This window comes from Balaenoptera musculus, chromosome 7 (genome assembly GCF_009873245.2).
Source record: "Balaenoptera musculus isolate JJ_BM4_2016_0621 chromosome 7, mBalMus1.pri.v3, whole genome shotgun sequence".
Classification (NCBI taxonomy): domain Eukaryota; kingdom Metazoa; phylum Chordata; class Mammalia; order Artiodactyla; family Balaenopteridae; genus Balaenoptera; species Balaenoptera musculus.
The window spans coordinates 105,935,653-105,950,070 of NC_045791.1; positions in this window are offsets into that span (position 1 = coordinate 105,935,653).

Sequence of the window (14,418 nt, forward strand, 5' to 3'; positions counted from 1 at the left end):
CCAGCTCCAAGTTCCTGCACTGCTTAAGGAGCCCCTCCCTCATTGAACCCCCAGTCCACCATAGCCTGGGTCCCATGAAGCAGCGTTTGCTGGGTTGAGGGGCCTCTAGAGGAGGAGAAGATGGGGCCGGGTCCAGAGTAGGACTTAGAGACAGTGTGGTTCAGAGACGAGGGGTCCAGAGAGAGCAAAACGGGTGGAGACAGACTCCAGACCGACCCTGGGGCAGCCTGCCCCTCTGTCAGGATCTCAGAGGTGCGTTGAGTACTGGCCCAGACAGCAGACTTTGCCTGCCTGGGTTCAAATCCTAGCTCCACCCTTTCTGTTGTGTGACCCCCAGCAGGTTGTGTGACCTCGCTGTGCCTCACTCAGACCCCGTCTGTAAAGTGGGGTGATTATTAGCCCCTACAGCATGAAGCTTCTGTGAGGAATCCCTGAGTCGGTACTTGCAGGGTGCCTAGAAGGGGGTCTGGCACATCCTAATGGTTCAGTAAACTTCACAAATTGACGTTAATTGTAGTATTTCCCCCAGGCACCAGCCATACCCATGTAAGCAAGACGACACCTGGAGCAAGTCCCCACACCCCCTTTTATTCCTCAGAGGGGTTCGTGCCCAGACTTGGGAATCCTGGCTCACCTTGGTAGGCTGTTGGCCTCTCCATGCCTCAGTTTCCTCATCTGCAGTATGGGCGTACCTTTAGGCTTAGTGGAGCCAGTGCGTGTAATCACTTAATAAAGTCCGCAGTGGCCTGGTTCAGGTGCCCTCTGCTCGGAGGACCATCACAACCGGGTGTGCATGTGTGTGTGTGTGCGCGCGCACACTAGCTGGGAAGCAGGGAAGGTCTGGGAGCCTCCCAGAAGGGAGATGCTCAGACACAATGATGGGGTGAGGGGGAGCCCCAAATCCCAGGCCCAGGGCCCCATGGGTCAGGGAGTAGGGGTTGGTAGCCCAGCTGCCTCCACTTTCTATGCCCCCTCCCTCCAGCACAACCATCACCTGCGGCCCTGCCCTCTTGTCCCTCTCAGCCCCATACGTGCTGGCTGGTCCTACACTTTGCTCACGCGGGATTTCACAGGTGGGCAAATCTGCCCGGGGCTGTGGCTTAAGCAGGTAAAAGACGATTCAGAGAACAAAGTGCAGCTGTCTTGGGGAAAAGGGGAGAGAGGGGTAGGGTGGAAACACATGGCAAGGGCAGAAAACGCAGGAGGCTCACTCCCTGAACCTCAGAAGAACACAAGGCAGGCGGCGGTGCCCTTCTGCTGGGGAGGCCTGAGCAGGGACAGGGGCGGAGGTCGCCATGGGGGCGGTGCTTCTGAAACTGACACCCACAGGCCATCCTCTGCGGGGGGGATGACTGGGGTAGCCGCGGTCACTGAGGTCTTCCTCAACTGCCCCAAGATCTCCCCCTGAATTTCCCAGTTCGAATCCCTTGTCCCAGCTGTGAGACGCCTTGCTTTTACTTAGCACCCCCATCCCTCCCTGGGGGTGCTGGAGTGCTGGAACTTGGTCCAGGGCTTCCCGGTTCTTCAAGGCCTGCGTCTCTCACGGAGCGCCACTAGGAGGCGCCCCATGCCTGCTCGGCCCCGTCGGCCCGGGACCCGCCGGGCTGGTCGGTCGGGAGGAGGGGCCTCCTCGGGGTCCGGGTGTGGAGGGTCTGTGGGCCTCCCGCGAGCCGCTCAGAGGCCCGCGGTGCAGCCCCGAGCTAGCGCGTGCCCCGCAGAGCCGCACACCCTTTCTTCTCTAGAATCCCCATCGGGTGGCGGGCGTCCCACCCGACGCTCTCTCCGCGATGCTGCTCCATCTGCATCCGCGGGCATCCGCGGTCCAGGGCTCCCGTCGCTTCCCCGGGCCCCACCCGCTGAGTCCTCGGCCTTCCTGCGAGCACAGGACCCAGAGTCCGGGGCCTGGTTGGGGTCACCCGTGCTGCGGTCCCCCTTCCTCTGAGGCCCCATCCTTCTCTGAAGGTTGGATGGATTAACTGTTCCCAAACCTGGTTTGTTAAGAATCGGCCAGAGTTTAAATACCTATTCTCGGGCCACTCCAGCTCGAGGGCGGGCCTAGAATCTGTAAGTTTATCCAGGGACCAGCTTCCCCCCGGGGCTCTGGCTCCTTCAGTCCTGCTCCGTGATTCCCCCAGGGAGCCCTCTGCCCTCCAGGAAGAAACAAAGTCCCTTAAATATTATTTTTTAAAAAAACTTTTTAGGGACTTCCCTGGTGGCGCACTGGTTAAGAATCCGCCTGCCAATGCAGGGCACATGGGTTCGAGCCCTGGTCCGGGAAGATCCCACATGCCACGGAGCAACTAAGCCCAAGAAATAAAAAAAAAACGTATTAGCAGATAATACACCCAAATGATTCAAAAATCAAAGCAATGCACAGTAAAAAGCCTTCCTGCAACCCTGTCCCCAAGCACCTGGTTCCAACCCCTACATAGCTGCCGGGTGTTTTATTAATTTCTTACGTAGTCTTCTGAAGAAAATTAAAATCTATGCTCTTATTTTCCCCCATTCTTATACAAAAGGAAGCATCTTATGTACACTCTGTTTTGCATTTTGTTTTCACTAAATCTATTTTGGCATTCTTTCCATAAGGATAGATTCCTTGTTCCTTTTTTACAGCTGTATAGTATTCCATTGTGTGGCTGTACACAGTCTATTTAATCCAATCCTTTCTTGAAGAGTACCTGGGTGGTTGCTCCTTTTTGGCTCTTACTAACGATATTGCAGTGAACATCCTTGTACATCCATCATTTCGTTAAGTGTGCTTTTGTACAGATAAGTAGGATAAAATGCCCTGAGTAAGAGTACTAGTCTCACAATGAGAGCATGTGTAACTTGGGTAGGTACTTGCGCAGGTATTGCCAGTTGCCTTGCATGGGGCTCGGACCACTGGGCACTCCCCAAGCAGTGACTAGACTGTTTCTCAGCAGCCTCACCAACAGAGTGAACTGCTGAACTTTTGGATTTTTGCCACAAATTCACTTGTGTTCAGTGTCCACAGGAAACCTGCCTTTACCTCCAGACTATAACTCCACTGCCTGCATCCCCCCAGGACGCGGGCCTTTTCCTTCACAGCACTTTGTGCATTTGAAATTATATACATTATGCCATTATTACTTCTTCAACACTTGCCTACCACCAGCCTATAAGCTCCATGTGGGCAGGGACTATACCCCAGTCCCCAGCACAGCACGGGCACATCAGAGATACTGACTACCCCTTTGTTGGCTGGGACGGTCCCCTGGGTGCCCCACATCCTAGTAGGTGCTCTACGTGGATGGCCTCAGATGCAACTCTCAACCACCTTACATGGGGGGCACGGGTACTAGCTCCACTGAGCAGATGAGGAGACTGAGGCTGAGACAGGAGGCGACTTGCTCAAGGACTCACAGCTGGTCAGCAGGGAAGTCCTGTCTCCACAGCCCTCATCCCTCTTCCTGAGACCCTGGCTTTATGTCTTCCCTACTCCGGCCCGTGCGGGCCCCCAATCACCAGGAACAGTCAGGTCTGGGTCACGGGGGCTCCAAGCTCAGGATCGCCCCATCCCCACCGCACCGCCTGCAACGGTGGAGAGCCAAGCCGGGGGCTTGTCTGAGCCCCGGGGGCCTTGTCAGCTTGCAGGCTTGGACCCCCTGTTTGGCGGCAATGCCAGGGCCACAGTGACTGTGCAGTCACCAGAGCCCCTTCCTGGAGGCCCCATGGCTGCGCTGGCTTTGTGCCCGACTGTCACTCTGCTCCCCAGTGGCTCTTTGTGGCAGCTGCCTGCCTCCCATTAATCGTGTGCGCAGGATTTATTTTCTCTGGCAATTTATTTCAGCAAATGCCATCTGGGTGTGCCCGCAGGTGGGCAGGATGCTCTGCTGCCGCCAGAGTCATGGGCCCGGCTTTACTGTCAGACTGACGGGCATGACTCACCGGCACCCCTCCGGTAGGCCTGAGCCCTAGGGTGGGACACGAGCTACCCCAGGGACCAACCCCACCTCTACATCACCACAACCTCAGCATCCCAAGAAGCTGGGAAGGTCCAGCTTGCCCTACTGTTTTTCACTGGGGCTTTGCTGCCCCTGCCAAGGCTAGCTGGCTAAGGGGGTACAGGACAAGATTAGCTCCGATGTCCTCACCCTGAAACAGCCATTCAGAGGCTTTTGCTGAAGACCCAGGTGATGGCTCTTTTCAGTTCACTGATCTGGGGAAGGAAGGGGTCCTCCCTCCCAAACCCCCTCCTCCCTGGCACTGCTGGGCAACCCGGGCCTGATTCCCATGACAGTCATGGAGGGAAACAACTAATGCCAACTCTGCCACCCCCTTGCCACACCCACAACACGTGTCCTCCTTCCTGGGGGGTCCGTTCGGTCCCTTCATCACCCTCGGCCCCTCTCATCTGTCAGCAGGATGCAGCAGCCCAGGACTGAGTAGCGGACATGACCTTGAGGCCAGGACAGGAGACAGGGGCTGCTTGGCCGCGATTTCAGGTCCTGAGTTAGTGCCCCTGGTTATCTGTCCGCTTACAGGCCTTGGACACAGGAAGGAAAGGATCGGACAGTAGTGGGCAGGGGCCATCCACCTGGCCCTGGCCCTCACCAAGCCCTTTGCATCCCACCCATGTGTCCCTCCTCTGCAGCATCTCCAGGGGCCCAGGTCCCACCCCTGGGGGCCTGCTTCCTCCCTTGATGTCCTCCAGTCTCAGCCTAGGACCCCTGCCCTCGGCCTGCCCTACCCCACCCCAACCTGGCTGCCGCTAATGCTGCAGATAACTCCTGCTGTCTCAAAGCCATTACCCTGCAAATGGGCTGCACTTCAGCGTGCGTGCGTGCGTGTGTGCGTGAGTGTATGTGCGCATGCGTGCACGCAGGGGAAGGCCTGTGGCAGGCAAAGCGCCTTGCTTGTGCCTCGTTCACTGCCATCATTGCCTCGGGGGGATTTATGCTGCCCCCACCTCTGGTCCCCTGCCCTGGCTGCCAGCCTCCACTGGACCCCGGGTGATGGGGCCTGGAGCTCTGGGCAGGGGACTGGACATGCTCAACTGGAGGGTGGTGAGGCCTTGCAGAGGGGCCCTGGTGAATGTGTGCTCCCCCCTTCCTCTCCACGGGTGGTAGCCAGACTCGGAGAGTGGCTGAGCCACCCCGCACTCGGTCTCCCAGACCTCAGGGGCCCCGGGGGAGTAGAACCAACCTAGGGGTGCAAGATGGATGCTGGAAGGGCTTTGGTGGCCTTTGAGGCCCTGGTTTCTAGTCTTCCACCTCTCTCCGATGCCTCCAGGCCTCTGTTCTCCCACCCTCTGCTTTGTCTGCTATTTGTAGACACCCACACTTACCCCCAGGTGCCATCACAGCTGCTCCGCCTCACCCCCTCCTGCCTCAGCACGGCCAGGCAAACCCTCCACCCTTTCAAGAAGAACCTTTGACCTTTGTGTCAAGAACCTTCGGCAAACCCTGACACAGCCGGGAGGCACCCGTGGACTCAGGAGATAGGGCTGGGCAGTGGTCAGGGGAGTGGCCTTCAGCAGCAGGTGGAATTGCTTTTAATCTCTGCTCCTCCAGTTTCTGGTGATGTGGTCTTGGCCACGTCATTCAATTTCTCTGAGCCTCAGTGGCTTTATCTGTAAATTGAGTCTGATAACACCTGCCTTAAACAGTTATTATTAAAGGTTTAATACATTATAATACACTGAACCACAAGAAATTGCTTATAGTCGACCAGTTTTCCACATTAATATTTAGAGGGTGAAATACTGCACTAACAAACTTTGTATCATTGATAAGCTTTCTACTTGATGCCCTGCACTTTGCTTTTATAGTCTTCATGTTTTACATTTGCACAAATGCTTAAAGAATTCAAACTAAGTGGGAAAGCACAAAGAAGGTACAAAGCGGGACTTCCCAGGTGGCGCAGTGGTTAAGAATCTGCCTGCAAATGCAGGGGACATGGGTTCAATCCCTGGTCCAGGAAGATCCCACATGCCACAGAGCAACTAAGCCCGTGCGCCACAACTACTGAGCCCGCGCGCCTAGAGCCCGTGCTCTGCAACAAGAGAAGCCACCGCAACGAGAAGCCCGCGCACCGCAAAGAAGAGTCGCCCCCACTCGGCACAACTAGAGAAAGTCCGCGTGCAGCAACGAAGACCCAACGCAGCCAAAAATAAACAAATAAATAAATTTATAAAAATAAAAAGTATAAAAAAAGGAAGGTACAAAGCAAAACAAAAATAAATCTTTCTATCAGAAGTAGCCAGAATTCCCTCAGCAAGGCACCCTCCGCAGCCCCAGCGGGCTGGCTGCGAACCCCAAATCAGACTGAAGACCACTTTCCCTGTTGCATCGAAAGACCTTGGATCTGAATCTGCCGGATGACAGTGCAAGGGGATGCTGTCTGAGATGATCTCAAGTATTTGTGAAATCAATCAAATCCTGTTTGCTAATAGACGTACATGATGTCGGAGTATGGAATTTTAAAGTTTATTTTTTGCACACTCTATTTCTCACGATCTTCATTACTTCACATAGGATGTATGATTTTCTACGTCTTCCACTTTGACCTGAAAGCTGCTTGGTGAGGGGATTGAGGAAGCAGAATGAACGAACTTATCTGCACTGTGGCAGAACTGTTATTTTTACGGATTTTACAGCTCAACTAACAGTGTTACCTTTTCAAGATTTATATATACTCTTCAGAAGAACCACTGAGCCGTTAAAGCCTTGTTGTTATTCAATCCTAATAGTGATTCAGTTTTCTATAGCTTACTTTTAGGATAGACGGTAAATTATTTAACATTATATTAAACTTTCCATATCATGGACTGTAAACCGAAGGAAATTATACAATTTCTGAGAAAACGTATTGATTTATTTAAACTAATTCTGAAGTTGTATTTGAAAGTATGACCTCACAGTCAGCTGTCCATAGCAAACAAACATGTCTATATATGGTTGCCAACGTTTGGTTTGTAATTTAAATGTTAATAAAAATTTTAAATTTTATTGGAAAAAAAAAAAAAAAAAAAAAAAAAGAAATAGCCAGAATTAATGAATAATCTCTTTTTGCACTGATATAGGTAGAAGTTTAGAGAGGTAAATAGATAGAAATATTGCTATGAGAAGGGATCTGATTGAATATTTATATATAATTTATTAAATTTAATTTTAGTTTATTTTAACAAAAGAAAATAAATGGAAGTTGAAAGAAACCACATAACTCCAGTAAATATGTCTTTATCAGAGACGCAGTGTTTTCTAAAAAGATCATCTCATATTAACAAAAAGATCTGAAAGGAATGGGAATAAAAAGTATTGATTAGGGAGAATCTTTCATGTAGGAGGGGGAGAAATGTGAATATTATAGTAGAAATTGAAGGTGTTAAATTAGCAAATTTCAAGGAAACACAGCGACAGTAAGATTGAGAAAAGAAAAAGAAAACCTATGGAGAAAGATGACAAGAAAGAAAGACAAAAGCTAAAAAAAAAGGGAGAGGAAACAGGCAGAATTGTGGAATGGTTTGCAGTCTTTTAATCACAAAGTTGAACAATGGTATTCAAAATTTCACACATAATTAACTTAAAAGAATTTTGCCTCCATGGGCTCTCCTTACCTAAAGGTTTCTATCGTGTTTAAATGGTGAGAAAGGTGTAATTTCTGGCATGTTGTAAACATTGACATTTTAAAATAAAGCTGCTGCAGCTCTTTTGAATGTATTGGACCACTTTGATGGATTTCATAGGGTTCAAACTAAGAGGTGAACCCCCCAGCCCACAGCTGGCCTACAGCAGTGCTCATCCTGGCAGATGCTGTCGGTAGCAAAACACCTACGGACTCATCTGGACTTGAGCTTTTGTATTTTCTTTGTTTCTGTTTTCCTGGTATTTTTAGCAAAATTCACCCTAACTCTCCAACTTTTCTCACAAAATGAAGAAGCAAAGATGGAGTCCATGATTAAAATGGAAAAGCAGAGCCACGCCCCTATCCCCTGCAGGACACCAGTGACCAGGGTAGAGGGCTGGCCCCACTGGAGAAGGCTGGCCGAAGCCTGGGGGAGGTGGTGGGGCTGACCCCTTTCTCCTCCCAAGCACTTCAGAAGAGGCTGACAGGAAAGGGTGCTGGGAAAGGATGGAGACCGCAAGGATTATGGGATGTACACAAAAGGCTGGATTCTGAATTGGGGGGAGTGTAGAATGTGGTCTGGATGCTTCCATGCCTGTGGCCCCTGCCGAGAATATTGGGTGAGAAGCCAGGGGTCTCGCCAACCACAGAGAGCCCTGCGTGCAGGTTCCAGGACCAACCCATTCTCCGAGACCAATGGAGCCTGCAAGGGGGCAGCCCCCGACTCAGCACCCCACCCCCCAAGCAGCACCCTTGCCTCTCCCTTTTAAAGTCAAGTTCAGCCTGGGAGTTTCTTGCTGGCCCAGTGCTTAGGATTTAGCTCTTTCACGGCTGTGGCTCGGTTCAGTCCCTGATTGGGGGAACTGAGATCCTGCAAGCTGTGCAGTGCGGCCAAAAAAGCACTCAAATTCAGCCCAGAGTGAGGGAGAAGTCAGAGCAGCAAGTAAAGCTGACAAGCTGAAGGGACAGGCAGTGCGTGAGGAAGGCCCCGTGGGGCAAGGGGAACCGCCCTACTCAGACACCCTCTGAGCACCAGGCCACACAGGACCTGGAGAGCCGCTCCCCCTGCCGCTTCCCCAGGTCCCATTCTCTCCAGTTCTCTAGGCGCCAACATCTCCCTTGCTGCCTTCCAGGATCAGGCCCTTGAGTCCTCACCACGTTCACGCAGGGAGACAGCCTCCTGTGGATTCCCAACGTTTACAAAGTGCTGATCTAGAAAAATGATGACAATCCCTGCCAGCCCTTTGCAGGAAACCTAACAGGTGTCCTTTTAATCCTCCCTTCCAGATGGATGTTATTATCCCATTTCCCAGACTGGGAACATGAGGTTGAGAGACAGGGAAGTGTATGAGTTTCCTGGGCTGCCATCACAAATTATCACAGACTGGGTGGAAATTTATTCTCTCACAGTTCTGGAAACCAGAGGCCAAGAAAATCAAGGTGTTGGCAAGGTCATGCTCTTTCAAAGGCTGTTTGGGAGAATCTGTTCCACGCCTTTCTCTTATTTCCCGTGTTGCCGGCAATCCTCGGCTTGCAGCTACCCCAGTCTCTGCCTCCGTTGTCACATGGCCTTCTCCCCGTGTGTCTCTTCTCTTTTGTAAGGACGTAGTGGATTAAGGGCCCACCCTACTCCAGTATGACCTTCACTTAACCTATTACGTCTGCAACAACTCTATCTCCAAATAACATCATATTCTGTGGTACTGGAGGCTAGGACATCAACATAACTTTTGGGGAACAAAATCCAACTCACAACAGGAAAGTGACTCATCCAAAGTCACCCAGAGGTACAGTCAGAACCACAGGCCTGAGACCTGAATCATGGCCGGAGCAGCCTGTCATCCCAAGGAGAGCCCGACTTCAACCTCTCCTCACATTCCAATGAGTCAGAAGCCAGCTCGTGGCCGCTTTTGTTGCCTAGCCGGCCACTTTTGGTCAGCAGAGGTGGCAGGCATAGCTGCGGATCCCACTATCATGTCCTGGGACACTGCTCTCAAAGGTGGCCTGGTCAGCTCTTGGGTTAGTCCCCCTCCGGCTGCCCTTTTGTCCGCTCCCCTGGTCCAGGCATGGTCCAGGAGGTAAAGGTGGTTAGGGTGGGGGAGGGGCGAGCACATCCCTGGCACGGAGGACCCTGATGGGGGAGGTAGCGGAAGGTCCTCCCCCAGAGGATAAGTGTAGAGACCTGAAGAGGCAGCTTCTGCCCCAGGGTGGCAAGTGCCCGGGTCTCTCCTCACCATTTCCAGAGGTCCAGCGCCCCCCTACGTCTTCCTCTGAATACAAGAGAGGGCTCCGTGCCAGCAGGGAGACTGCGGGGCTGGCCCACATCAAGAGCCTGCTGGGGGTTTCCAGAGATATCGACAAAAAGGTCCAAGGTTCTCTCCCTCCCTCTTCTTGAAGTTGGAGGTTGGGGCTGAGACTTTGCCCCTACCTGCGGGAGGGATGACGTGGAACAGCTGTGGCCTCAGAGGGCACTCAGGGCAGAAGGGTCAGCAGACAAGGCCGGCTCCCCTCCCAGGCTGGAGACTGGGGCCTGGAGGGGAGGCTGAGAAAGCAGGAGCCGCAGATGTCACCAACAGAGCCTTGAATCCCTTCTGCATCCCTCCCACACCCTGGACCGTTATCCTGCCCCCAGTCCCAGAAAAAACAAGGAGGCAAAGAGGAAAGAACAGGGGAGCAGCAGGAGAGGGGGTGAACCCAGCTCTGCCGCCTGCTGGCTGGATGGCCCCCCGAGCCGCTTCTGTCTGAGTTCAGAGATAACTGATAACCGTGTGAAGTGCCGGTTCCTACCGGCCCCCAACCGCGCTTTGCTCCCCCTGACCCACACTCCAGGGGAGAGGGATGCGACTGGGCAGAGTGAATGTGGGCCTGATGGAGAATGGGCCACCGTCCAGGCCCCACCCCCTGCGTGGAAAGGGAGCTGATGGGGAGAAGCCGACAGGGGAGGAGGGGTACCCAGGGACCCAGGACTGCTTTGCACAGATGGCAGTTGAATGTGCCAGTCCCTGGACCAAGAACAGGGGCCAGTAATCATTTCTTCATTTGTTCAGCAAATACAGTGTGTCAGGCTCTGTTCTAGGTGCTGGGGAGACCACCGGGGTGAGATGGAAAGCCCTACTTCCCCGCAGCGGACAGACATCAAAGGACCGAGCTCAGAGCAGCAGATGGCTCTCACCAGCTTATTGGGGAATCTCGACACAGCAGGACGTAGATTTGAAACAATTTAAGTTTTCCAGGCACTGCCCTCGACTGTGCCAGGCAGAGGTCACTTTCCCACTGCAAGGGGCAGCTCTCTTCCCAACATGGGGCCAGATTCTGAGCGTTCTCCTCCCCCCAGGTTTGAGTGTTCTCCTTCTGGGCATTGTCCGTTGAAACTCCAGGCTCTGGCTTGGTAAAATCACTTCTCCCCTCCCCGAGCTTGGGAGGAGCTTCAGGAGCTCTAGTGGGGGTGGGAGGGTGACTAGGGGTCTCCCCTCACCTTCCGTTCTTCAGCGTTGGGATAGGGAGAAAGAAAGGGGCATCTGCTCCTGATTCGCCTGGGCCAGGGAGAACCAGAGTCGAGACCCTAAGGCTACCGTAGCTCCTTTTCACTGAGAACGAGCAGTGCCAGGGGTCCAACCTGCCAGCTGACGGAAGGGCCCCTCAGGGCAGTGTCCCTGGGTACAGGGCCCCGAGCTCAGCAAGGCCTCACACTTGGTTTAATGTTCCACATGCCACCATCTTGAAATTCTTAACAATTGTTGAACAAGGGGCCCTACGTTCTCATTTTGCACTGGGACCCCAGCAAATTGTGCAGCTGGTCCTGCCTGCCGGACACGGGTGATAGCAACATACAGCTGGCAGCATCATACCCATCACTCCCTTCATACCCGTCCAAAGCCTGAAGCCACCAGTCTCATTCACACTTGGGGCCAACCCTGTGCCTGTGGGCACAAGTGGAAGGCCCTCTGTAAATGCTTAGGGACCAGGAACCTCAGAGGTGGTGGTGGGTATGGACCCCTCCCCACTCAGCACTTTTGGAGGCCCCGGCTGGTCAGCGAGTCCTCTGGCTGAATTGACCTCCACTGGGCACTGAAATGCCAGTCTCTCCCTCTCCCGGCTCCCTGATTCCTAAGCAAGGGTTTCCTTGATTCCTCCGGGGATTCCAGCCCTCCTTCCCGCTTGGTTGGATCTGTGAGGGAAACACTCTCTCCACCAACACTGTGCCACCCCAAAGGTCCACCTCCCCTGTCCTTTTGTCTGATCCACTTGGAGGAGGGGCCGTGGGGGAGCATGGATTCGGACAGGGGTCCAGCAGTGAGCCCTGCAGTGGGGCAGGGAGAGGGGGGAGCTGTCCACTCAACTAGACTGTGGAGACTGAGCCTCTGAAACAGGCAAGAGCCCTGCTGGACAGCTTGCAACAGAGAACTGACTGCTCTAAAGATGATACAAGAGGGTGATGTGACAGGGATGAGAGGAACAGCTGGGACAGTGGCCGGAAGGCCTCTCCGTCACATTCCAACGAGAGATGTAGGTAAGGAACAAGTGCACCCGTCACCAATAAGAGACATAATCATTTCATGAAATGTGGATTTAGACGTGGTTCTCAAGAGGTGGCCTGTGGAAGTGGATGAAATTGACCTGGACTTGGGGCGGGGTCTAGACAGAGGAGAGGGGTGGGCTCGTGACCCAGTCATGGGTACAGGAGTGGCAGAGGAGCTTGAGGCAGAGCTCAAGCTCTGGGGCTTGAGCGGAATTGCAGTCCGTGCTGTGAGGTCCCTCATTGTTCTTTGGCGGGGGTGGGGCTTTTACCCTGAGGGGAGTTGGGGGTGGAAGGAGCAGTACCTAGACCAGCAGCTCCAGGTTTTCTTGCTCCTCCCCCTCCTTACAGACCAGTGGAGGCAGCAGGGAAGCCAGGAGGCAGGGCGGGAAGGCTCTGTCTTGGTGCCCTGGCCTGCTTCACTTGGCTTTGGCAGAATCCAAGCAGCTGAGGGACTTAGGTGCTGAATGGGCAGAAGTGTACTCCCCGAGGAGTTCCCCAGGCAAAGTGTCCTCCGTCGTGAGGGGCTTGCTCTGGGCCTTAATCTCTTTATCTTGAACGCAAGAACCTATGGGCAGAGCTTGGAGGATGCTTCTGAGCTGTTGGCCCCCATCGAGGCCTGCTAGGCTTTCCCACCCACCTCTCTGCTTTCTGGGTCCCTTACCTTGATGGCTCTCTCTTGGAACCACAGACAATTTCCTTTTTAAAAAAAAAAAAAATTTATATATTTATTTGGCTGCTCTGGGTCTTAGTTGCAGCGTGAGGGATCTTTGTTGCCACATGCGGGATCTTCAGTTGCGGCATGCGAACTCTTAGTTGTGGCACGTGGGATCCAGTTCCCTGACCAGGGATTGAACCCGGGCTCCCTGCATTGGGAGCGTGGAGTCTTAGCCACTGACCACCAGGGAAGTCCCACAGATAATTTTCCTTTGGACACTTTCTCAAACCTTTGTTTATGCTTCAAATACAGGCTCTGTTGAACTAACACCCTCTTGCCAAGAATTTGGAGATTACAGATTAAAAGCCGCAAACCCCATTCCCCTGTGGGTTCCCCATCTAGATATACATCCTATCTAGATGTACAGATATTCTGATGAATACAGTTTCCAACTTCACAATATTCACTCACAGTAATCCACACTCAGACAGTATTTTCATGGCATTCCTGAATCAGAGGTATCACCTTTATGAGGTGTGGTGGTAATTGGTGAGAGGGAAAAAGTTGTGTGTACAGTGGTGTGCTGATAAATGCCAAAGGACTGGCTCTCTGGGGGAAAAAAGAACTCTGATTTGTAGCATTTGCTGATTCCCATGGTGTAAATACTCCCAAACATGGCTGATTTCAAGCTACCAATGTGATGTCACCAAATGCAGACTTGGGAAGAGATGCTGACAGTTGGCTCTCAGGAGCCAGTCTGAGCTGACCCCAGCACACCACTGGGTGGGTGGGCTAACCCAGTGAAGTTCCAGGGGGTGGGAGCCTCACTGTGGTCAGTGCCCAGAGAGGTTGGGGAGAACCAGAAGGATGGGTCTTCGCAGCCATCCAGGTAGGAAGAGAATTTCAGGGAGGAAAAAAGAAGTCACGCTTATTCTCTGCTGCCCACAGTGGCACAGAAGGAAGAGGTTGGAGAAGCTGCTGGATTTGGCTGCCCCCTCTCTGCATCTCACCCACCACCCCCGTGGGACCCCTGACTCCAGGCTATCTCTGCAGGTCTGCAGTTCTGTCTTTTAAAGCGGGGAGAGGTTCCCACCAGGGCCCGTTCACCTGGGCAGACGGAGCAAGAGCTGGAGAAGAAAGGACAATATTACCGAGGTGACGTTATGAGAGATCCATTCTGAAAAAGGACCAGGCCTGCCAAAGCCACCCTGGGGTCACCAGCATGCATTGGGGCACCAGGATTCTTTTTTTGGCCCCAGGATATTCTCTGAGGGGCAGAAGAGCACCTCCTCTCTGCCCCAGGTGGGGACTTGGTCCCAGGAGAGCTGCCCGTTTGTGGCCCTTCCCGTGAGACTCCAGAAGACTCCCTCCTGCCAGATCAGGGTCATAGCAACTCAGAACAATGCTGGGCAGGCCGAGCGGGCCCTGCGCAGGGGCAGGGGGTCTGGGAGAGCAGCAGAAGCGGCTGGGGCCTGTCCTTCCCAAACTGGGCCACTGGTGGGGCCTTTCATCTCCCGCCTTCCTCTCTGGGCCACTCCAGCGTCCGCCTGCCTCTGCTTCTTCCCACCCCACTACCCCCAGTGCAGCAATTACTGCGCTAATTAGGGCGCTTTGATCATCTTTAGAAATGGCCACATTGGGGAGGGACACTGCC